Genomic DNA, 27,517 nt, shown 5'->3' with positions numbered 1-27,517 from the left:
AGTGAGGGATATTCTGTCTTAACATAAAATAGCAAAGAAAGCAAAATTAAATAGAGAGAAAAGAAATTGAAAAAAGATTATTATTGGCTACATATCAAGGTGAAGAACCACCTGTGCAACATGAGACCTTATCTCAAAAAATCAAATTAATCAGGTATATTACCCATGATTTTAATCTCAGTACTGGAGATGCAGAGGAAAGAGGATCAGGAGTTTACATGGAAAATTTTGTTCTCTCTCTCTCTCTCTCTCTCTCTCACTCAGTGATTGTGTTTGCTTGTCTCCCACTCACTTTCCTTCCCACTCTCTCCCACTCCCTTCTGTTTCTTGCTTCCTCCCTCTCCCACTCTTTATATCCCTCCCTCCATCCCCACACTTTATCTCTACTTACTGCTCTTCCCCTTCTCGTATACACATACCAAGTACTCCTTACCTGTGGTCACTGTACAAAAATTTGATCTTGGTAAAACAGAATGTCACTTTCTATTTGTCCAAGCCCACAACTGTGGTGCCTCCTTTGTCTCTCATGCCATATCTGAATCTGTGATGTCACCCTCAAATATGTCAAAGCTCTACCACTTCTCCACAATTCATGTTACCACACAGCTGTTACTATAGTGAAATTGCCACACTATAGTTACAGCTCTGAGTCACAGGTATCTCTAGTGTTTAATATCTGCAGTTTCCCCTCTTAGCTCCTGTGACATCTAAAATATATATTCTCAGCACAGCAATTAAAACAAAAAGAAACCTGATGGTACAAGACAGAATGGTTCTCATACCTTTAATCATAATGCCTGATCCCCTGGGGTCTCTCCTCTTTCTTTCTACTGTCCAAAGACCTTACATGGTCCTGATTTCTTTTCACTTTATCATAAGAAAAGAAAACTAGCTACAGGATGAAGCCAGAGAATATTGGAACAGACCACTGAGCTAAATCTTATACTAGGACTCTTTTCAGGAAGATTTTTTTTAAAAAATGAACTTTTACAGCTAATAAATCTACTCCCGTCAAGGTCCTGAGGAAAATACCTGGTTTTGCTTCTGTTGATAAGCAGCCTACAATCTTTGTAATCTTTATGTCTTTGTTCCTCATTCCCTTTCTTTCTAATGATAGCCACAGCTTTGTTTCACTAACCACTTGAAGGGTTGGCATGACCATCTAATATCACAAAGAGAAAGATTCATTTACATCATTTTAAATTTTAACTAAATATATATTATTACTTACGGGTCTTCCTATGTGGCTCTGGCTGATCTGGAATTTGCCATGTAGACCAGGCAGGTTTCAAACTTGCAGACATCCTTATTCTTTTGTCTCATTGGTATTGGGGAATTACTTTCATAAACAAGTTCTCTACAGGCTATATCTACCACAATGGGCTCATAACAATTCTTTACATATGTAAAGTAGGCACATTCTGCTCCCCACCTCCTCACAAGTTCTCAGTCCTATTCCATTACAGAATGAAATGCTACTTTCAACTTACTATCATCCTTCTGTAACTGTTTTGTGTAAATTGTATCTATGATGTAATTTTATAATGAACTTTTGCTTAACAAGGTATAAGAAAACTCAGAGACTTTGCTCCATCTACCAAGTGTTTGTGTGTGTGTGTGTGTATTCATACAAACATATGAAGTATATGTGTATGTAAATTAGTATGTATGTGCCCTTGCAGCTCTTGCTTTGTTGATTCCCAGGTAGGAATGGCAGAGGATCACCTACCCTGTGCCCATCTAATGATCACTAACCTTCACTGGACAGGAACATATGGAGTTCTCAAGCAGATTCTTGCTGTTGAACTGACTCCCTAGTGCTCAGTGACAACAATCCTTGCCTCTCTGGCTGGCAATCTGGGTGCCTTCCAGTGACTACCTCCCTGTCTGTTAACAAAGCATGAGCATTCCCTGCAGCAAAACCATTGCTGACTAGTGTTATTCAGCACTTATCATAGGCAAGAAGGTGCTCTTTTGGCTTTTAACAGATTTTATGCAATACTCCCATTTTATCTATAGGTGAAAATGTTAGTATCTTGAAAGAATTGAATGCTGGCTCCTCTCTCATCAGTGTCTCAGGAGTGAACTGTCCCCTTTTGTTGACAACACATTTGGAATGTTTGTTCCATTAGTTTGCACCCTCTCTAAATGTAAGAACTAAAATTTTGCCCCTGAATTTCTGTCCCCTTTTATTATAGTAATCCATATCATAATAGCTGCCTCATTGGCATAATTTGAAATCTTATTAAAAAGAGCTCCTGACAATCCAGTAAATACAACAATATATCCCTCGTTCCTCTGCACACATACATAATCTATATCTCACAAATTCTAGAAACCTAAGATGACCAAGCAGTGGCTAAATGTTCCCCAATGTGAAGTATAACTTCAATCTCTCTCTCTCTGTCTCTTTGTCTCTCTCTCCCTGCCTCCCCTTTATCTCCTTATTCTATCCTCTCCTTCTCTCCCAACTCTCTCTCTCTCTGTTTTTGTGTGTGTATGTTGTGTATTTCTCTCCTTGTGACAGTAGATTGCCTGAAAATGACCATATAGACAGGATAACCACAAACTTAAAAAGATTCATCTGCATTAGCCTTCTGTGAGCTTGGATTAGCTCTACACATGGCTTTTCATTAAACACTTTAAAACACCTTATATTTTGTTCACTTCTCCAATAAGAACTGGGCTCTTGTCTTTAGCCTTATACTGAAACCATGTATTCATTTTCTTTGCCCTCTGACTTGCAACGCATGGGAGAAACCAACACATTTAAATACACTCCACTAGGTGGACTATGCAGAACACCTCCATGGACTGGGTAGCTCTCACTTTCTGTCTCGTGGATCCCTTATGTGCTGAATGTTTCTCTTCTGTCTTACAACAAGCTCTTTAGTCAGGCAAATTGTTCTGTCTTCTGGCTGCTGGTCTGTCTGTTGACCCAAATCTAAAATTCCAGAGCTTTCCCGACTCTCCATTCTGCCAGGATAATCTCTGCAATTAGACTCCACCTAACCCCCTTATTGCCAGCACATGTTCTCTCTCTGACCTCCATATAGGCTTTAAACTTCCCTCAACTTTCATTCCTTGTTCTTTTTGCAGCCCAGATCTGCAGGCTGTGACCCCCTTACAGCTCATTCACTCTACAACTTGACAAGGCCAAATGTATAAAAATGAAATTGTGACTGTGTGTGTGTGTGTGTGTGTGTGTGTGTGTGTTTGTGTGTGTGTGTGTGATGGGCGTAGACTTAAGACATGATTAAGTGGTTGAAAGTGTGTACTAAATTTGTAGAGAATATAGGATCTGGTAACTCACAGACCTGTAACTCCTACTCTGCATGTTCAATTGTGTCTTCAGGCCTCTGTGTTCATCTGAACAAAGACATTTATACTAATGTACATACATAAATACAAAAATTTAAAGACAACTTCATTTTATATGTGTGTTTTTCTTGCATGTATCTATGTATGTAATGTATATATTTGTACTAACTATGTGCATGATGCCTGAGGAGGTATGAAGAGGATTAATGCTGTAGCTGCCGGTACAAGCAGTTGTGATCTGCCCTGTGGTTGTGGGGAGCACAACCTTTGTCCTCTTCAAGAGCATATAATGCTCTTAATCACTTAGCCATGTGTCAAGTCCCAGTTTAAAAAAATTAGAATTTGAATCATATATGATGGTGAATGCCTTTCTTCCAACAATCTAGCTAGCCTGATCTACATGTCAATTTCTAGGCTAATAAGTCTAGATCATGAGACCCAGTCTCAAAATAAGTAAATAGGACTAGAGAAATGGCTCACCCTTTAAAAGTTCTGACTGCTCTTCCCAGCTAAATAATCAGACATAAAACAAACCTCAACAGATACAAGACTGAAATAATCCCATGAATTCTATTAGATCACCCTGGATTCAGGCTGGATGTCAAAAGCAACAAAAACAGCAGAAAGCCTACATACTCATGGGAACTGAACAACTCTTTAATAAATAATAAATTGGTCATGGAAGAAAAATAAATTAAAATCTTTATAGAGTTCAATGAAAATGAAGACACAGCATACCCAAACATATGGTACACAATGAAAGCAGTGTTAAGAGGAAAATATATAGCATCAAGTGTCTTCAGAAAGAAATAGGAGAAGTCCTATAATAGCAACTTAACACATACCTAAAAGCTTTGATTGCTTTGATAATATTTCCTTCTTGACATTCCTCCTTACAAAAGGTATTTAACCTTAGGCCCACCCTGAGAAGGGGGGTATGGTTTATCTCATCCACTTCCCATCAAGACAACAAATGTCTTAAAACCATGGACTGACTCTTTTCTTCGGGATCTGACCTGGGGAGCTATAGAGAAGGCCTTTGCCTACACAGCTAACCTCCCTCTCTGTGATCCCAGCCATGAACAGATTGCCACCAAGCCCAAGCTCAAGCCCTGTGCTGGCTATAAGTCAATAACTATCCCTGCGACCAGGCAGAACCCCTCTTTCCCCAACCCTGACCCTGAGCTAGTTCCAGCCTGTGGTCCCCACTTTGTTCTAAGCTGTACCTTGGCTTCCAGTGGCGCCTGGATGCCTGAGAGTCTGAGAACCAGATGGCCCTGGTCTCATTACAGGCCCAGGAACCCCCAAGCCAGCTCAGCTGTCCCATGTATCAGACTGTGCTTTCCCACTCACAGTGGTGGTCTGGGTCTTCCCTACAGCTCAAAACTTGCCCAGCGACAGTGTGGGGTAAGCATGGTCAACGTTCCCCATACTGGCTCCCTGAGCAGCAGAGCCCAGTGGGGGAGTGGACATGGGATTCAACAACCTTACAGGGAATGGTATTTTGCAGTTAGGTTGCATCTCAAGAGTTCAAAATGTGTGCAGATTAGTACTGTGTTCAAGAAGTTTGCACACACCATTTCTTTTACTTTCTTTTTATCTATCATCTATCTATCTATCTATCTATCTATCTATCTATTTATCTATCATCTATCTATCTATCTATCTATCTATCTATCTATCTATCTATCTATCCATCCATCCATCCATCCATCCATCCATCCATCTATCTATCTATCTACCTACTTACCTATCTATCATCTATCTATCTATCTATCTAACTATCTATCTATCTATTTTTGGTTTTTTGAGACAGGGTTTCTCTATGTAGTACTGGCTGTCCTGGAACTCACTCTGTAAACCAGGCTGGCCTCAAACTTAGAAATCCACTTGCCTCTGCCTCCCATGTACTGGGATTAAAGGTTTGCACCACCACTGCTTGACAACCACACCAATTCTTGTACTGAGGCCAATTGCTGTAGTTTCAGAGAGCTTGTCAAGTTTTTTCACCTCTCTATAAGAGCAGTTAGAGCAGTTAAGGGCTATTAGTCACTGAGTCATCTTTTTATTACCATTCCCAACCACCAACTACATCTCCTGGTTTGTTGTTGTTGTTTATTTGGGTCAGGGAAGAAAAATGTTTTCACTATCTATCTCTGGCTGCCCAGGAACTCATTTTCTAGTCCAGGATGTTCTCAAACTCATACACTTGCCTATGTTTGCCCCTAAATACTATGATTACACATGCCCATATACCCATGCACTTCATCCATTCTATAATCTATTTTGCTCAAACTCTTGCATCAAGGTCTTCAGTAAATAGTATTTCTCTAGCCCTATGTTGGGTGTGTGCTGCCACAGCCAGTTTATATGCTGACAAGTATATGTGAGTCACAATATAGGACATTGCTTTAAACTTCTCTGACCTCATATACATGAAGTCTCAGAATCATTATTTTGTGAACTTGGGTGTTGGTATAAAGCCTGTTCTTATATATCTCTCTATCCACCAGGGGTATGATAGTCTAAGTCAACTGTCAGTCTTGCCTGGTGGCCACTTTTAATCCACTGTGTCATTTTCTCAGATGGAAATTAACAGTTGTTGACAAGGGAGGAAAGTATGTACAGAAATGTTCACTCTATTAATCCCTGTTTTTGTATTCACATATAATTTTCTCATAAAAATAAACAGGATATATATATATCTTTGACCTTATTTTGAACTTTAGACAAATATGTCCTGAAATACAACTCTATATATTTGCCATCTCAAACTGTGCTTATAAATAAAGTTAACTTCCTGTCCTTTGACAATCTAGTAAAACGAGCTACCTAAACAAGCCAACACATACATTGTTTTCCTCCCCAATGGATCCCTGTTTCAATAAATGACAATACTATTCATCTTGTTGCTCATACTGATAACTTGGGAGTCATCCTTGACTACTGTTTTTACATATCACATTCTACCAACAAATACATATTGACTCTGACCCCTTCTCACCACCTCACTGAAAGTAGCCTTCCCTGTCATTTTGTTCACCACCCTGAACAAAAGCCTTCTTATTAGTCTCCTTGACTCTATCTCTTTCCTCTCCACTTGTACTCCATAAGTATCTAGAGTAGTTCATTTAAGAACATCTCCTGGGAGTGGATATTATAGAGGGGGTAATAGCACCTGCTGGAAAGGCTGGGAACCTGACTGAGATTATTTCCTGAGTAGCATATAAAAGAAATATAGAACTCTTACCCCAAACTGTCCTCTGACCTTCACAAGCACGTCAGAGAAAATATGTGAACACACAATATAAATAATTAAATGTAATGAAAATTAAATTTAGGTGCCGTAGAGATGGTTTAATCGGTGCTTTTGCACTGCTCTTGCAAAAGAAACAAGATAGTATATCAACACTCAAATCAGTTGTTTCATAGATGGCTGTCCTTCAGACTGTCTTCAAGAGATCTGCCATTCTCTTCTAGCCTCTCCTGTACCAGGACAGACACATATACGCTCCAACTACTACCTTTCACACAGCTGGCAACATCTAACCTACATAAAATTTTATAAATTAAGTTAGGATAGAGATGGCCACCTAATGATTCACATGGGCCACAGAGCAGAAAAAAACTTCCTATTTCAACATTAGTTGTGGCTAGTTTGTCACACTATATATAAATGAGATTTGACAAGGGTAGTTGACTCAAATATACATCAAACTACTAGTGTTTTTTCCTTAAATAAATGGGTGCTAAGTTCAATGGCACATATTTATAATCAAACACTCAGAAGGCTGAGTCAGAAGTGTTAATAGACTTTCAGGCCAGCATGGGACACAAAGCAAGGATTTATCTACCAAAAGAAAACCAATTTGAAACATTAGGTTGATACAGGTTAGAAAGGAGAACAATGTGAACAAAGAACTTAAAATTAGACTGTGGAGAAGGTCAGCAGTTGAAAGCTGAGGCTGTTAAGTTAGTTAATTTCAGTTCAACTCCCAATCCTAACTTGGCAGCTCACAAATGTCTATAACTGTTGCTCAAGAAAATCATATATTCTCTTAGACATGCAAGCAGAAAAACACTCACACACATAAAATAATAAAAGAAAAATTATAAAGAGTAGACATTACATTAATGTTTAAGTGACATTAACACTGACCACACATTTATATAGGGCATCTCTGAATCTTTGTATACCTGGAGAAATCAGAGGTGACTTTCAGCACTGCAGGTCATGCTGGAATATATCAGCCATGGGTCTCCATACCTCAGAGTTGCAGAATCTTCCTTCCTTAAGTCTGAATGTAAATCTTTTGTAGAATATGAATCAAGAGAGCCTGGGAATATGGTTCTGTCAGGGAAGTGGTTGTCATTCAAGTATGAGGAACTCAGCCTCAATTGAATTCTTCCCCTTGAAAGAAGGAAAGAGAAAGAAATTAAAAATGAATGAAAGATAGAAAGAAAGTTAGAAAGAAAAAATTAGGAGTGGCTGGGATTTGTTCAGGTTGGTGCCAGCCCCACACCATCTTTGGCATGAACCCTGCAGAGGGTTCCAAGGTCCCCAGAGGACTCTCCATGCCACAGGAGCCCTAGCACACTCAGGATCTTGGGATCACTTGTGAGTGGAACACAACATCTGTTCCAAAGAATCCCAGAGTGTCTTGTGCCAGCAGGAACAGGGACAAAGGAAACCCACCCAACCAGCGGCTAGGATTCCTTCTGGTGGCTCCAGCCAACTTGGCAGGCCCTAGCACACTTGTACTGGCTAGATTTGTGTCAACTTGACACAGCTGGAGTTATCACAGAGAAAGAAGTTTCAGTTGAGGAAATGCCTCCATGAGATCCAACTGTAAGGCATTTCCTCAACTAGTGATCAAGGGGGAAAGGCCCCTTGTAGGTGGGGCCATCACTGGGCTGGTAGTCTTAGGTTCTATAAGAGAGCAGGATGAGCAAACCAGAAGAAGCAAGCCAGTAAAGAACATCCCTCCATGGCTTCTGCCTCAGCTCCTGCTTTCTGACCTGCTTGAGTTCCAGTCCTGACTTCCTTTGCTGATGAACAGCAGTATGGAAGTGTAAGCCGAATAAACCCTTTTCTCCCCAACTTGCTTCTTGGTCATGATGTTTGTGCAGGAATAGAAACTCTGACTAAGACAACACCCAAGATCTTGGGAACACTGAGACCAGTCTATGGAGGAAAGCACATGGGCAGCAGAAGCAACAGAGCTTCTTGAAAATGGTCCCATTGGGCCTTTATCCTCATCCAGGAGGCAGAGCTGAGACCCAGAGCACTGGGCACCTTCCTTGCCAAAGGAGAGTTGGCCTGAAGAAAAGGCTCTGACCCCAGGACTCAGGAGGTGGATCAGAGCTCCAGGCTTCTGGGCAGCTTCCCTTTAAGAGGAGAGCTTCCCTGCAGAGAGTTGTCTGACCACTGGGACTCAGGAGAGAGTTGGACTCCCAGGAGTGCTGACAGAGGCTAAGAGAATCACAGAGGATCAAGCTCCAGCCAGAGACAGCTTAAATATTAACACCAGAGATTACCAGTTGGTGAAAGGCAAACGTAAGAATCTTACTAACAGAAACCAAGAACACTGGGTATCATCAGAACCAAGTACATTCACCACAGTGAGTCCCGGATACCCCAATACACCTGAAAAGCAAGACACAGATTTGAAATAATATCCCATGATGGTGATAGAAGATTTTAAGAAGGGCATTAATAACTAACTCACAAAAAATACAGGAGAACACTGCTAAACAGAGAGAAGCCTTTAAAGATGAAACACAAAAATCCCTCAAGAAATTAGAGAACACTATTAAACAGGTAGAAGTCCTTAAAGAACTACAAGGAAACATGGCTAAACAGGCAGAAGTCATTAAAGAAGAAACAAAAATATCACTTAAAGAATTACAGGAAAACACAATCAAACAGTTGATGGAATTGAACAAAACCATTCAAGATCTAAAAACGGAAGTAGAAACAATGAAGAAAACCTAAAGGGAGACAACTCTAGAGATAGAAATCTTAGGAAAGAAATCAGAAACCATAGATGTGAGCATCAGAAACAGAATACAAGAGATGGAAGAGAGAATCTGAAGTACAGAAGATTTTATAGGGAACATGGACACAACAATCAAAGAAAATGTAAAATGCAAAAGGATCCTAACTCAAAACATCCAGGAAATTCAGGACACAATGAGAAGACCAAACCTATGGATAATAGGTGTAGATGAGAATGAAGATTTTCAATTCAAAGGGCCAGCAAATATCTTCAACAAAATTATAGAAGAAAACTTCCAATACCTTAAAGAAAGGTGCCAATGAACACATGAGAAGCCTACAGAACTCCCAATAGACTGAATCAGAAAAGAAATTTCTCCTGACATATAATAATCAGAACAACAAATGCACTAAATAAAGACAGAATATTAAAGGCAGTAAGGGAAAAATGTCAAGTAACATATAAAGGCAGGCCTATTAGAATTATGCCAGACTTCTCACCAGAAACTATGAAAGCCAGAAGATCCTGGAAAGATGTTATACAGACATTAAGAGAACACAAATGCCAGCCCAAGCTACTATACCCAGCAAAACACTCAATTACCAAAGATGGAGAAACCAAAGTATTCCATAACAAAACCAAATACACACAATATCTTTCCACAAATCCAGCCCTTCAAAAATGGGAAAACACCAACACAAAGATGGAAACTACACCCTAGGAAAAGCAAAACATGTAGCCCTTCAACAAACCTTAAAGAAGACAGCCACAAGTACAGAATCCCAACTTTAACAATAAAAATACCAGAAAGCAACAAATACTTTTCTTTAATTTCTCTTAACATCAATGGACTCAATTCCCCAATAAAAAGACATAGAGTAATAGACTGCCTACTCAATCAGGACCCAACATTTTGCTGCTTGCAGGAAGCGCACGTCAGGGATAAAGACAGACACTACCTTAGAGTAAAAGGCTGGAAAACAATTTTCCAAGAAAATGGCCTGAAGAAACAAGCTGGAGTAGCCATTCTAATATCGAATAAAATTGACTTCCAACCCAAAGTTATCAAAAAAGACAAGGAGGGGCACTTCATACCCATCAAAGGTAAAATGTACCAAGGTGAACTCTCAATTCTAAATATCTATGCTTCAAATGCAAGGGCAGCCATATTCATTAAAGAAACTTTAGTAAAAATAAAAGCACACATTGCACCTCACACAATATAGTGGGAGATTTCAACAGCCCACTCTCACCAATGGACAGATACTGGAAACCCGAAATTAAACAGAGAACCATGGATACTAACAGAAGTTATGAAGCAAATGGATTTAACAGATATCTACAGAAAATTTTATCCTAAAACAAAAGGGTATACTTTCTTCTCAGCACCTCATGGTAGCTCCTCCAAAATTGATCAGTTAATCAGTCACAAAACAGGCCTCAATAGATAAAAAATATTGAAATTATCCTATGCATCCTATCAGATCTCCATGGACCAGGGTTGATCTTCAATAACAACATAAATAATAGAAAGCCAACATTCACGTGGAAACTGAACAACACTCTACTCAATGATGCCTTGGTCAAGGAAGAAATAAAGAAAGAAATTAAAGACTTTTAAAGTTTAATGCAAATGAAACCACAACATACTCAAACTCATGGGACACAATGAAAGGAAAACTCATAGCTCTGAGTGCCTCCAAATAGAAACTAGAGAGAGCATACACTAGCAGGTGGACAGTATACCTGTAAGATCTAGAAATAAAGGAAGCAAATTCACCCAAGAGTAGTAGACAGCAGGAAATAAACTCAGGGCTGAAATCAACCAAGTGGAAACAAAAAGAACTATTCAAAGAGTCAACCAAACCAGGAGCTGGTTCTTTGAGAAAATCAACAAGATAGATAAACCCTTAACTAGAATAACTAAAGGGCACAGGGACTAGTATCCTAATTAACAAAATCAGAAATGAAAAAGGAGACATAACAACAGATCCTGTGGAAATGCAAAACATCATCAGATCATACTACAAAAGAGTATACTCAACAAAACTAGAAAACCTGGATGAAATGGACAACTTCCTAAACAGATACCAGGTACCAAAGTTAAATCAGGATCAGATTAAAGATCTAAACTCTCCCATTTCCCATAAAGAAATACAACCAGTCATGAGTAGTCTCCCAAGCCAAAAAAAAAAAAAAAAAAGAAAAAGAAAAAGAAAAAAAAAAAGCCATAGAACAGATGTGTTTAGTGCAGAGTTCTATCAGACCTTCAAAGAAGACCTAATTCCAAATCTCCCCAAACCATTCCACAAAACAGAAACAGAAGTCATTCTACCCAATTCATTCTATGAAGCCACAATTACTGTGATACCTAAATCACACAGAGATCCACCAAAGAACGAGAACTTCAGACTAATTTCCCTTATGAATATGGATCCAAAAATACTCAATAAAATCCTTTCAGACCGAATACAAGAACACATCAAAATGATCTTCCATCATGACCAAGTAGGCTTCATCCCAGGGATGCAGGGATGGTTTAATATACAGAAATCCATTAACCTAATCCACTATATAAACAAACTCAAAGACAAAATCCACATGATCATCTCGTTAGATGCAGAGAATACATTTGAAAAAATCCAACACCCATTCATGATAAAAGTCTCAGAAAGATCAGGAATTCAAGGCCCATAGTTAAACATATAAAAGGAATTACAGCATACCAGTAGCAAACATCAAACTAAATGGAGAGAAACTTGAAGCAATCCCACTAAAATCAGGGACTAGACAAGGCTGCCCACTTTCTCCCTAACTATTCAATATAGTAATTGAAGTCCTGTCCAGAGCAATTAGACAACAAAAGGAGATCCAGGGGATACAAATTGGAAAGGAAGGAGTCAAAATATCACTATTTGCAGATGATATGATATATATAAGTGACCCCAAAAATTCCATCAGTGAATTTCTAAACCTGATCAGATTCAGTGAAGTAGCTGGATATAAAATTAACTCAAGCAAATCAAGGGACTTTCTCTACTCAAAGGAAAAACAGGATGAGAAAGAAATTAGGGAAGCAACACCCTTCACAATAGTCACAAATTTTATAAAATAACTTGGTTTGATTCTAACTAAGCAAGTGAAAGATCTGTATGATAAGAACTTCAAGTCTCTGAAGAAATATATTGAAGAAGATCTCAGAAGATGGAAAGATCTCCCAAGCTCGTGGATTGGAAGGATTAATATCATCAAAACTGCCCTCCTGCCAAAAGCAATCTACAGATTCAATGCAATCCCCATCAAAATTCCAACTCAATACTTCACTGAGTTAGAAAGGACAATTTGAAAATTCATCTGCAATAATAAAAAACTTGGGATAGCAAAAACTATTCTCAACGATAAAAGAACCTCTGGTGGACTCACCATGCTTGACATTAAGCTGTACTACAGAACAATTGTGATAAAAACTGCATGGTACTGGTATAGCAACAGACAGGTAGATCAATGGAATAGAATTGAAGAACCAGAAATGAATCCAGCCACCTGTGGTCACTTGATCTTTGACAAGGGAGTTAATACCATCCAGTGGAAAAAAAAACATAGCATTTCCAACAAATGGTACTGGCACAACTACAAGTTATCGTGTAGAAGAATGCGAATTGATCCATTCTTATCTCCTTGTACAAAACTCAAGTCTAAGTGGATCAAAGACCTCCACATAAAATCAGACACTGGAATTTATAGAGGAGAAAGTAGCGAAAAGCCTCGAAGATATGGGCACAGGGGAAAAATTCCTAATCAGAATAGCAATGGCTTGTGTTGTAAGATCAAGAATTGACAAATGTAACCTCATAAAATTGCATAGATTCTGTAAGGCAAAAGATACTGTCAATAAGAAAAGAAGGCCACCAACAGATTGGGAAAGGATTTTCACTAATCATATAATCTGATAGGGGACTAATATCAAATATGTAGACAAATAGCTCAAAAGCAGGACTCCAGAAATTCAAATAACCCCATTAAAATAGGGTACAGAGCTAAACAAATAATTCTCAACTGAGGATTACTGAATGGCTGAGAAGCACCTGAAAAAATGTTCAACATCCTTAATCATAAGGGAAATGCAAATCAAAACAACCTTGAAATTCCACCTCATAACAGTCAGAATGGCTAAGATAAAAAATTCAGGTGACAGCAGATGCTGGTGAGGATGTGGAGAAAGAAGAACACTCCTCAATGGTTGGTGGGACTGCAAGCTTGTAAAACCACTCTGGAAGTCTGTCTGCAGTTCCTCAGAAAATTGGACATAGTACTACTAGAGGATCCCACAATACCTCTCCTGGGCATATACCCAAAATATGTTCAAACTGGTAATAGGAACACATGCTCCACTGTGTTCATAGCAGCCTTATTTATAATAGCTAGAAGCTGAAAAGAACCCAGATGCCCCTCAACAGAGGAATGGATACAGAAAATATGGTACATTTACACAATGGAGTAATACTCAGCTATTAAAAAGAATGAATTTATGAAATTCCTAGGCAAATGGGTGGACCTGGAAGGCATCATCCTGAGTGAGGTAACCCAATCACAAAAGAACTCGCACAATATGAATTTATGAAGTTCTTGGAAAAATGGATGTATCTGATATCCTTAGTGAGGTAACCCAATCACAAAAGAAGTCATTAAATATGCATTCACTGATAAGTGGATATTAGTCCAGAAACTAAGAATATTGAAGATACAATTTGTAAAACACAAGAAAATCAAGAAGGAAGAACAACGTGTGAATTCTTCATTCCTCCTTAGAATAGGGAACAAAAAAAACCCATGAAAGGAGTCACAAAGACAATGTTTAGGGCTATGATGAAAGGATGGACTATCCAGAGAGTACCTCACCCTGGGATTCATCCCATAATCAGCCACCAAACCCAGACACTATTGCATATGCCAGCAAGATTTTGCTGAAGGGACTTTGATATAGCTTTCTTGTATGCGGCTATGCCAGTGCCTGGCAAATACAGAAGTGGATGTTCACAGTCATCTAGTGGATGGAACACAGGGCCCCCGATGAAGAAGCTAGAGAAAGCACCCAAGGAGCTGAAGGGGTTTGTAACCCTATAGGTGGAACAACAATATGAACTAATCAGTACCCCAAAGCTTGTGTCTCTAGCTGCATATGTAGTAGACGATGGCCTATTCAGCCATCATTGGGAAGAGAGTCCCCTTGATATTGCAAACTTTATATGCCCAGGTACAGATGAATGCCAGGGCCAAGAAATTGGAATGGGTGGGCAGGGGAACAGGGCAGTGGGAGGGTATAGGGGACTTTCAGGATAGCATTTGAAATGTAAATAAAGAAAATATCTAATAAATAATAAGGAAAAAACAGAATCTTTACAGTAGTACTGTTGTTAATAGCAAAAGGTAACAGAAAATGAGCCATACTGGATAAACAAGTGGAGTATATTTATACAGTAGTATAATATTCACCATAAATTGAAGTAAAGTACTGACCTATACAACTTGGATAAATCTCAAACCATGTTCTGGAAAGCAATACTACACAAAGGTTAGATTATCATTTAACTTTTACATGTTATGTCCAAAATTAGACACCTCATAAGCATAGAAAATATGCTGGATGTTGTCAAGAGTGAGAGGATGGGGACAGAAACAATGATGTATCACACATGGATGGTTTCCTGGAACCTGATAATTTCTGAATCTAGAGAAAAGTTGTGGTTGCCTCAGCATGTGAACAAGTTCAGCACCCCTCAATAGTGCACTGAAAATTGGGAACCTCTTGTGTGGGCTTAGATTTTTCCAAACTTAGTTTAATAAGGGTTCTGAAACATGTCAACTACCTTCTAGCCCACATATCAGAGGTAGAGGAAAAGAGATGCTAATAGGAAAAAGGTGTTGTGGACCCGCTTAGAAGAAGTTGTTTGGAGTAATTCCAATCTTTTCTGTCAGGATATTCGAAGTCCAGTCCAAACCATCAAACACAAATCACTAGAAGAAGTGCCTCCCAATTGGCAAATACCGAACATGAATCACTGTCGGTGGATCAATCCAAAAGAAATCACATGGCTCTGCTGCATTCAGCAAAGTGGCTGGATATAAAATTAAGTCAAACAAGTCAGTAGCCTTCCTTCAGAACTGGTAAACAACTGGGAAAGAATTTAGGAAAACAACACCCTTCACAATGGTCACAAATAGTATAAAATATAAACTCTTACCAAACAAATGAAAGGTCTGTAGAGCAAGAACTACAAATCCTTGAAAAAAATCAAAGAATACTTCAGAAGATAGAAAGATCTCCTGTGTTCATGGATTGCTGGGATAAACATAGAGAAAATGGTCATCTTACCAAAAGCAATCTGTAGATTCAATGCAATCCCCATCAAAATTCCAGCACAATTCTTCACAGACATGGAAAGAGCAATTCTCAATTTTATGTGGAAAAACACAAAACCCAGAATAGTCAAAACATTTTCAACAATAAAAGAAGTTCTTTGGGAATAACCATCTCTGACATCAATCTGTACTACACTGCAATAATGACAAAACAAAACAAAACAACTTATGGAATTGGTACAGATGGAGCCAGATCGACCAATGAAATAGAATTGAAGACACAGATGTCAGTTCATGCATCTATGGACACCTAAACTTTGACAAAGTATCCAAAAACAAACTGGAAAAAAACATCTTTAATAAATTCTGATGGTGTAACAGGTGGTCTGTATATAGGAGAATGAAAATAGATCCACATTTATCATCTTGCACAAAGCTCAAGTGCAAGTGGATTAAGGACTTCAACATAAAACCAGATACACTGAATTGAATAGAAGAGAAAGTGGGAATGAGCCTCAAACTCATTGAAACAGGCAGAAATTTCATGAACAGAACACCAGAGGCACAGGCTCTAAGATCAACACTTGATAAATGGAACTCCTCGAAACTGACGAGTATCTGTAAGGCAAAAGACACCATCAATAGGATACATTGGCAAATTACAGATTGCAAAAACAATCGTCAGTAACCCCTACATCTGACAGGAAGTAAATATCCAAAATACATAAAGAATTAAAGAAGTTAACCTCAAAAACCCCAAATAACCCAATTTTTAGATGGGGTACAGAGTTCAACAAAGAATTCACAACAGAAGAATCTCAAATGAAAGAGAAGGACTTAAGGAAAAGTTCGAAGTCCCTACTCATCAGAGAAAAACAAATTAAAATGACCCTAAGATTACACCTCTTTTAGCCTATCAGAATGGCTAAGATCAAAACCTCAAGACACAGCATATGCTGGCAAGGATGTGGAGAAAGAGGAACACTCCTCCATTGCTGGGAAAATGCAAACTCATAAAACCACTCTCGAAATCAATCTGGGATTCATTAGAAAATTGGGAATAGTTCTAACTGAAGACTAAGCTATATAACTCTTGGGCATATACTCAAAAGATGCCCCACCACACCACGCGGACACATGCTCTACCATGTTCATGTTCATTGGTATTCCTAATAGCCAGAAGTTGAAAACAAAACAGATGTCCCTCAACAGAAAAATGGATACAGAAAATGTGGTCCATTTACATGATGGAATACTATTCATTTATTAAAAATAAGGACATATCAGAAGATGGCCTAGTCGGCCATCATTGGAAAGAGAGGCCCATCGGTCTTGCAAACTATATAGGCTTCAGTACAGGGGAATGCCAGGGCCAAGAGTGGGAGTGGGTGGGTAGGGGAGTTGGAAGGGGTACGAGGGACTTTTGGGATAGCATTGGAAATGTAAATGAAGAAAATACCTAATAAAAAAGTAAGGACATTATGAATTTTGCTGGCAAATGGATGGAACCAGAAAATATCATCCAGAGTGAGTTGACTCAAATGAAAAATGATATAGATGGTATGTAGTCACTGACAAGTGTATATATTAACTAATATGCACAGAATACTTATGATACAACATAGAGACCTTAAGAAATATAATAATAATATTTGCTCAAGAGAGGATACTTCAATGCCCCTTATAAGTGCAAAGGAAATAATCCCAGGTGGCAGAGGGATGAAGGGACCTGGATGGTAGATGAAAGAAGGGAAAAGGGGTCCAGGATCAGATATGAGTAGGGGAATAGGCAGGAGAGAAGCTCAGAGTGCCAAGAGAATGAATGAAAATAAGCAGCCTCTGGGATTGGGAGGTGGGAGGACACTCTAGAAAGGACCAAAGAGCTAGGAAATAAGACACTCTCAGGACTCATTGAGGTGATCTTAGCCAACATGCCCAACATTGTTTAAAGGGAACTCTAAAAGTCCACCTCAAGTAGATAAACAGGGCCTCAAGTAGAGGGACAGGGTTATTAAACCACAGTGAAAATTCCTGACCAATAATTGTTCCTATCTAACAAAACTGCAAGGACAGGGTTGAAGAAGAGACTGAAGGAAAGGAGATCCAATGACTGGCCCAACATGGAATCTATTTCATGGGTAGGTGGATGGGGGGTGGACACCAAAGCCTGACACTACTACAGTATGATGTGATTACCTATGGAATACTAGCATGCCTGACTACTGAGATGCCCTACCAGCAGCTGACTGAGACAGAGCAAATACTTACACCCAATCACTGGACTGCAGTCAGAGACCACTATGGTTGAATTAGGGAAAAGATTGAATAATCTGAAAGGGAGAACACCCTAGTAGAAAAACCATCAGTATCAACTAACCCAGATCTCTGGGTATGCCCAGAGACTGAGTCAGTAACAGGAGCTGGTCTGGAGGCCCTGGAAAATATGTAGCAGATGACTACATGGTAAGCAGATAAGCTTCATCCTCTAGAGGCCCCATAAAAGGAGAAGGCCTGATGAGGGGGTACCCTCTCAGAGGTAAGGAGGAAGAATGGGATGAGGAATTGTGGGAATTGAGAACAAAGTGGAGCAGTAACTGCAATTTAAATAAATTAAATACTTTTTAAAATTCCTGCAATTTCTATCAATATAAGATAATTCAAACTAAACACTTAGAAATTTCTATGACTATACAATAATTCAAAGAAAACATCCTGACAATTCTATCAATAAACAATAATTCAAACTAAACTTAATATTTAAAAAGATTCATTTATTTATTTCATAAATGTAAGTTCACTGTCACTGTCTTCACACAAACCAGAAGAGGGCATCAGAACCCCATTACAAATGATTGTGAGCCACCATGTGGTTGTTGATAATTGAACTTAATACCTTTGGAAGAACAGTCAGTGCCAGTAACTTCTGAGTCATCTCTCCAGTCCACAAACTTAATTTTTTACATGTATACATTAATAAATTTTATTTTCTTTCCACCCTAATTATAACTAACAACAACCTACCACCCTATCTGATGTTAACCATAACACATCAAATGACCAAAACCATCCACCCCATCTTAAGGGACTGAGACAACACTTTGGGGCCAAAAAAGAAAAAAAAGGTTATTCTGAAAATAGCTAGCTGTAGCATTTGTTGTCCAGTGTCTGTGTTGTCCAGTATCTCAGTTATCCAGTGTCTATATTGTCTGTCTCGGATCTGTGTTGAACAGTTTCTGTATTTTGTTTTTGTTGAGTCTATGAGTGGTGCGGTCTTTGTGTGATCAGTCCATTTAAACTACATCATTTGAAGATGAGACACATCCATTTTTTTTTGAGAAATCAGTAACTGAGAGAGTAAGTGAGAGTGAATCTCCTGGGTTGTTTGCTTTGTGAAGACATTCATGTCTCAGCTGAAAAGAGGTTTTCCCTGGAAAGATCTAAGATTTATGTTATATCAGCAACCATATATTTTCATTCCCTGTAGATACAAAAGCATAAGCAGGTTGCCATCTGAAAACTATTGCTGGTTTCCATTCTAATGTCCACACATCCTTACAGTGCATTGGCTGTCCTAGTTCCTTGGTGTTTTAAATAACCCAGTGTCTCTCTGTTGCTATTGTTCATTTTTCATAAAGATTAAGAACATTTAGTCAACACAGCATTATTCATATGTCATTTTCATCTTGTTTGTTCAGTATAGAATTGGTGTTCTCTTTTCAGTACACGAACGAATCCAATTGGTTCTTTTTATAAACTGTATAGGTTTCCTATTTAGATATTTGTCATTAATATCATCCACATAGTTACTACACACTCTTGTCAATCTTCATTGATCACCCATAATGACATAATCTCAGCCTTTACAAGAGGTACAACAATTTTGGTTAGATCTGTTCCTGACAATTGATGTAATCTTATTCTACGTTTTGTAATTAATTCAGAAGTCTTTTCTGTATATGTCTACATTTTTTGCTTTGGTAATGAGCTAAGAAAATTCATCCCAGAACACTATATTACCTTTGCATAGTAATCACAATAGAAAAATGAGTTGAAGGCAAAATGACCAAAATAGATCATGTTTAAGATCAATTTCATCCACATATACTCCTTACATTTATTGTTCTACATGAGTTAACTCTTTTTCTGTTTCAGCGATTACAAATCTTGAAAGGTTTGAATTTGAATCTCCTTTAATGTTTCAAACAAATTACTTAGCTCCTAAATACTTAATCCAATTGTAGGCCTCAGGCAATTTATATCTCCCATTAATTTAAAAAAAATGTTAAGGGTTTACAATTGATCCCTGTGGATCTGCTCCTTTTGTGGGTGAATTTTTCTTGATTGATTTTATAAACAAAATAACTAAGTCAATTTCCTCTTCTTATTTCTTTCTGGAGCTATCATGACCCACAGCATGGCAAAATATTTTGTGTTACCTTAAACATATTTTCTAAAACATCATCAACAGAATCAGTCAACAAAATGTCACCCATATAATAATATAGATTGTGGAAATTGCTTACAAATAATTTCTAATATTTTTTGCACAAAATATTGACATAAATTTGGACTATTTAACATTTCTTGTGGAAGTAACTTCCAATGGTATTTTAATCATTGAAGCACTGTTGTTCAGTGTGTATATTGAGAAAGCATACCTTTCCCTATCCTTTTCATGAAAGGTTTTTGTGAAAAAGTGATCTTTCAAGTCAATTATTACTAGTGTACATGCTATTGGTAACAAAGAAAATAAAGAAATTGCAGGTTGTAAAAGACCTATTATTTGAATTAGTCTATTAACTGCCATTAAATGTTTTATCATACTCCATTTACCTGATTTCATTTTTACAACAAACAGGGGGATTCCATGGGCTCATAGACTTCTATATTCAGCCCCCAGTTGGTCTTAGATAGTTGTTCAAGTGCCTGCAACTTCTTTCTTTTTTTTCCTTAGGTATTTATTCCATTTACATTTCCAATGCTATCATAAAGTCTCCCACACGTTCCCCCACCAACTCCACCACCCACCCACTCCCACTTTTGGCCCTGGGGTTCCCCTTAATGAGGCAGATAAAGTTTGCATGACCAATGGGCCTCTCTTTCCACTGATGGCCGACTAGGCCATCTTCTGATACACATGCAGCTAGAGACACGAGCTCTGGGGGGTACTGGGTAGTTCATATTGTTCCACCTATAGGGTGGCAGATCTCTTTAGCTCCTTGATTGCTTTCTCTAGCTCCTTCATTCGGAGCACTGTGATCCATTCAATAGCTGACTGTGAGCATCCACTTCTGTGTTTGCTAGGCCCTGGCATAGTCTAACAAGAGACAGCTACATCTGGGTCCTTTCAGCAACATCTTGCTAGTGTATGCAATGGTGTCAGTGTTTGGAGGCTGATTATGGGATGGATCCCCAAATATGGCAGTCTCTAGATGGTCCATCCTTTTGTCTCAGTTCCAAACTGTGTCTTTGTATCTCCTTCCATGGGCGTTTTGTTCCCAGTTCTAAGAAGGAGCAAAGTGTCCAAACTTTGGTCTTCGTTCTTCTTGAGTTTCATGTGTTTAGCAAATTGTATCTTATATCTTGGGTATTCTAAGTTTCTGGGCTAATATCCACTTATCAGTGAGTACATATTGTGTGAGTTCTTTGTGATTGGGTTACCTCACTCAGGATGATACCCTCCAGGTCCATCCATTTGCCTAGGAATTTCATAAATTCATTTTAATAGCTGAGTAGTACTCCATTGTGTAAATGTATCACATTTTCTGTATCCATTCCTCTGCTGAGGGACATCTGGGTTCTTTCCAGCTTCTGGCTATTATAAATAAATGCCTGCAATTTTTTGTTTATAGGACACTGCTATTTCCATATAGGTCTGGTTGATAACCATTGTAGAGACAAGGCTTTTGATATGTCACCAGTGGCCTCTTTTATAAATTTGGAAACTCAATCCCTGTCATGTCCTGTGTTTGGACAATGGGCACAGCTTGTGGTTGTTCTTGATCAACTATATCAATACTTTTCACCAGGATGATCTATCACATCACCCCAAATTTCCTTTCAAATTTGCTGTCACTGAAATTGCAGCAATATTAATTTGATTATCCCTTGCTGTAAAAGAGCCCTTACCTATGCATTTATGGGTACACCAGATTCATAAGGTCACAAGGTACTTGTTTGGACTTCTGGTCCAACATAGTAAATCCATTGGACAGTTTGTCTTATTTGGGATAATTTACCAATTTTATAAACTGAATATAAACCTTCTGAAGTGGCCAATATATATTTCAAGTCTTTGGGAATACTTGAAATCTATCATCATCAGCTAACTAACATCATCAGCTCTTGTAGTCATCAAACTTAATTAAACACCATTCATTTGTATCATCAATTTGGCTCCTTAATCACAGTTTGCCAGAACCCACAATATTTAGTATTCCCCCTAACCAATGTCCTTTCTACTGGAAAATCCTTGCTTATGTAAGGAAAAAACAACAGCTGAGGAATCCTATCTCCTGTACTAATTTTTATATCTTTTTTTCACATGTGACATAATTATAATTTTTTCATGTTTTCCCTATCTACTATATCCAGATGCACAATAAATCCTTGAGAAGTTAATCTAATTCTTCCCTAGATTATTGCCACTTTCCCTGAGGATAAATGACCATAAACACCCGTGGTTAATGACCATCAACACCAGTGGTTAATGACCATAAACCTCCGTGTTTAACTTGTAACATTCAATATTTGGAGATACTCTAAGAGGAGTAGCTGTGGCAAAATTGATCAAAAGCTGCCCTTCCTTCTGTATCATGTTTAAAATCATAAATACTGTTTTGTCTTTCTTTCCTACTTGGTACTTCCTAGTTGATCAAAGGAAGATGTCTCATTGATCAAGGGTCATAGTGCTTTCAATGGCCTGATTATTCTTTTATATTCAGTATTTCCATATTCAAATACCAAAGTCTCTATCAATGACTAAATGGCTTCAGGTTCTGATATGGCTCTATTTACAGATAAACTCATTCTCTGAAAGAAATTATTAAATGCTTCTGTAAGACTCTGTATTATCTTAATAAATGATAAGATTTTTTTGAATATTTTATGTATTTAGATTTCAAACGTTATCCACCTTCCAAGTTTCCCCTCCTGAACCCCCTCTATCTCACCCTTCTCCCTCTGCTTTTATGAAGGTGCTCCTCCTCCCACCTACTCACTCCTACTTCACCACCCTGTCAAGCCCCTACACTGTTGAAGCAAGTTCCTCAATCATATCCCAAGCTCTTATAGACACAACAGGATGTTGTTCAATTACAAAATTATCAGGTCAGATTTGTTTTTGTAAGTCAGCATAATGCCCGTCAGCAAGCAGCTGGTCTTTAGTAACATTTATTCCTCTTGCTATATTGCATTGTTCTATTTTTGTGGTTTTCAGCAATTACAATGAAAACCATTGTAATTTTCGACCAGCTTCTAGCACCATTGATAGCAGTCCACCTACCCTTTCTAATCTTGTAGACCAGCTCAATGCTGAGTAACCCAGGTACTTAACATTTTATTAAAATTGGTCAGTGCAAGCCAAACAATATGTTAGCCTCTTTAAAGTCCTTTATATGTAACATTTCTATTGCCCTTCATATCAACTCACTATAAGCATGACTACCACCATTAGCAGGTATATGCTACACAAAGACTGGGAAGGCTGGAGTTGTTTGTGTAGCATCAAACAAATCCTCTGGCAGTACACTTGGATGAACACTATCCCATTGTCCCTGTAACACCTTCTGCTTTCCTTGGCCCCTTGTCTCACTGAGGTGCTTTGGGCACCTGGCAATGGAAGTGTATGAAATGGGGTAGGGCGGTCATTTGCCTTGCAGCCTAATTTGCTTCCCTCTTTCATAGTGCAGTAAATTCTTAGTCTCAGATACCAATCCTGAACACTGTTGTTCTCTTTCCACAGGCTCTTTTTGCTTTTAAAGCACTTGTTCCAGAATAGTATATGCTCTCTCTAGACGGCTTCCAGAAAAGCATCATGTGACTAGACTAAGAAAAATGTATTCTTACCTGTCTGCTTCAGCAAAACATACTTTCATAAGTCAGTTTCCAGAATACAATTACATGACACATCAGAGTTTTCACAGAGACCAGAAATTTTCACTTCATTGATGTTACACAAATTTCAACTCAACAGTAACAAAAAAGGAACACTTTTTTCTCAGTTCTGTCTATCAGGTGATAAAAAGTTTCAGAAATCCATGTAGGGATAGATAAGTAGCCACACTGATAGATTTCTTGATGAGCATGCTCAAGGTCCTAGGTAGGAACCCAGGACTGTATAACCTAGGCAAGGAATACACACATATGATCCAAGCACATGAAAGGCAAAGGGAGGAAGACTAGAAATTCAGGTTTATTCTTGTTTCCTTATCAAACTAAGAAAAAATATAACAAAATGAGTGATCCAAGTGTGATTATCTATCTATCTATCTATCTATCTATCTATCTATCTATCTATCTACCTATCTATCAATCATCTATCTATCATCTATCTGTAGACTCATCACTCAAAATATTGAAGCAAAGGATTATCAGGACCAAGATGACCTACATAAAGTGGCTGAGGCACACACAAGCAAAGGGTAAAGATGAAAAACAAAATTGCCTTCTGTCTCAGTTAGGGTTTTAATTTCTGTACACACACTCTATGACCAAGAACTCTTCTTATGAAGAAAACATTTACAGGTTCAGAGAATTAGTCAATTATCATCAGGGTGGGAGCACTGAAGCATCAAGGCAGGCATGGTCCAGGAGGAGGTGAGAGTTATATATTTTCATCTGGAGGCTGCTTGGAAAATACTGGCTTTCAGGTAGCTAGGATGATGGTCTTAAAGTCCACACCCACAGTGACACCTACTCCAACAGGGCCAAGTCTTTTAGTAGTGCCACTCCTGGGCTGAGCACATACATACCATTACACCTTCTTTTCTAATATTGACAGAGTAACCAGTGCTGCTTTATAAACACCTAGAGTTTAAAGATCCTTCACTCCAAATGACTAGCCTCATGGAGGACAAATGCTATTATATCAGTCACCTTTTTACCCAATAATGAGCTTCCCATCACCAGGGCTCTTATTTCCTGGGACAGAATTCTGCCTGATTTCCTGGATGGCATATATGCACCTCAGAGCCAGGTAAGAATCTGACCTATATCTTCCAAATTCCCTGTAAGCCCATCTAATAGTCACAAACTATAACTATACCTTATTGCATTCTGTATTCCCACCCAAAATTTTAGGAGAATATGGCTAGTTTCCTGGAGGCCATGCCAATCTAGGGACCCAAGAAAGAGCATTGGCACCAAAATCCTCAGAGGTCACAAAGGGAACCAAACCACTAATGGAGAAATTTAATGTAATTGAAGTCTTGTTGTTCACCAGAGTCCCAGGATCCTGAAGCTAGAAGACTAGAAAGAAAACAGTAATGGGAGGGGGGCGTGCATGCAAAAACGCCCAGTGTTTGGGCAAGTCTCAAACTTGAAGAGATCCACCCTGCTTCTGCTTCTTATGGACTGCAGAGTAGTGTGGTGGTTATACTCCTAAACTACTTTCTACAAACTTGAGCTACCACAGTGTTCACAGAACTATTTTTAAAGAATGTATAATAGACACGTTCTTCTACCTATCTCTTTACAAGTTCATACTCCAGTTCCAAGTATTAAAATGACTCTTAAAATTCCTAGCATTCATGTCTACCTTCTCTTTGCATGCTCCATCTGCTCTTGCTACACAGACCTGAACACATATCAAGCTCAGTGCCTTTGCATCTGCTGTTCTTTTGATCACATGTCCATATGGCATCTTCTGTCATACACATCAGCTCTACTCAGGTGTCACTCTGTGGATGAATCCTGTCTTAAACTTGCTCTCTATAAGCTCAAGCTCACACCCCAGGCTCTGCCTTTTCTGGGAGCCATGGCCTCAGCCATGACCTTGTGGAAAATTTCTAGCTTACATAAACAATCCTGAGAGACCATTCGTGGTCATAACAGAAAATATGTTTGTGGGTAAAGAAGGCACTGTGACCATTGGTTCCAGGAGCTGAAGATTGCCACCTGACCTTTCAGAGAGTCCCCAGACTCTTCCTCCCTCCCTTGAAGCCTCCTCTTTTCTTTCTTACATTGCCACTCCTGAATAAAGTTTTTCAGAGCTTGATCAGGAAATTTTCTTGCTTTCATTCTTCATGTTTCTTGTCCATCCCCCTCCCACTCTCTCTCTCCTGCCCTAGGTCCCCGCTGATTATCCCTGAAGGTCAGGGCAAACTGGTTCTCAGCGTGGGGCATCTGGGTCTGGGGTCAGAGAGAGACCATTCTGCACTGAACCTCTGCTTTGTTAGGAAGTAAGTGAAGGCTCAGAATGGGGCGCCATTTCATCAAGGGGTGAGTGAAGACCCACACAGAGATTGCTACCATGTCACTCACACTGTGAAATTGATCCAAGAAAGGTAATAAGAGTGGCTAGACTATGTAAGCATTAAGTAAGCATAAATTATTTTTAACGGGTCTCAAGGAATCCCCCAAGACATGAGGAACATGGGTTAAGATGGCTCTATGCCCCAGTTCAGGGGAATGCCAGGGCCAGGAAGCAGGAATGGGTGGGTTGGGGAGCAGGGTGGGGGGAGGGTATAGGGGGACATTCGGAGAGGAAACTAGGAAAGGGGATAATATCTGAAATGTAAATGAAGAAAATATCTAATAAAGTTATATGTGGGAAAAAAAAGAAGAAAGATCTTATAAAAACGGAATCAAGTGTTGTTGGGGAGATGTCTCAGTCATTGAAGTGTTTAATGCAATTCTGCAGAACTGAGCCTGGATTGCATGTTCCTCTTTTCTTTAAAAAAAAAAAAGGAAAGAAAAAATTCCATGTACAGCAGCAATCTGGAATATAAGCACAGGAGAGGTAGAGAAAGGAGGGTCTCTGGGACTGCGAATTAGTCATTGTAGTTGAAGAGTGAGCTCAAGGTTCATTGAGAGACTTATCATCATTGTCATCGTCATCATCATCGTCATCATCATCATCATCACCATTCTGTCCAAAAGACACCCACTAAACAAATAAATATAGTTTTAAAAATTAAAATAGCCAGGAGCTGGTGGCACAGGACTTTAATCCAGCACTTCTGAGGCTAACTACGACTCATTATATACTGCCATTTCGAAGACTGAGAGTACACCACACAGAAAGGCACTCTGAAAAAACATTAAAACAAACAAACAGTCCCACACCAAAATTATTTATTTATCTATGTATTTGTGTAATATTTATTTATTTATGAAGAGGGATGTAGAGATAGCTCAGTGGTCAAGAGTGTTGTTTCTCTTATGAGGTGGCTATCAATCTCCTATAATTCAAGCCTCAGATGATGTGATGACTCTCCTCAAATCTCTGGGGACACTGAACTCACATGAATTCAAGCTCACTCCAACACACTAATATACACACATATAAACAAAAAATTAAAAAAAATTAAAAATGAATCAGGGGCAGGTGGACTGTGCCACCAGACAGAAGAACTGGCAATATTGAAACAGTTTTAAAACTCTGGTAGATCTCATAATTGAGGAAAACATGTGTAGCCCAGGTCTTAGCCAGGTTGTACCTGTCCTGGGACACATGACCATGACATCCCATTAGAAGTCCCATAACTACCAGTCATGTAGGACAACACCTGAAGTCCTTCCCCTTGAAAATAAAGCATCTCTAATATTTCAGACTGAGCCAATTGGATGCATCTACTCCTGGATTCCCTTCCACTCCAAAATATATATTTATAGGG

Source organism: Mus musculus, chromosome 4 (assembly GCF_000001635.26).
Source record: "Mus musculus strain C57BL/6J chromosome 4, GRCm38.p6 C57BL/6J".
In the NCBI taxonomy this organism is placed as follows: domain Eukaryota; kingdom Metazoa; phylum Chordata; class Mammalia; order Rodentia; family Muridae; genus Mus; species Mus musculus.
Note: the sequence above shows the minus strand (reverse complement) of the source record.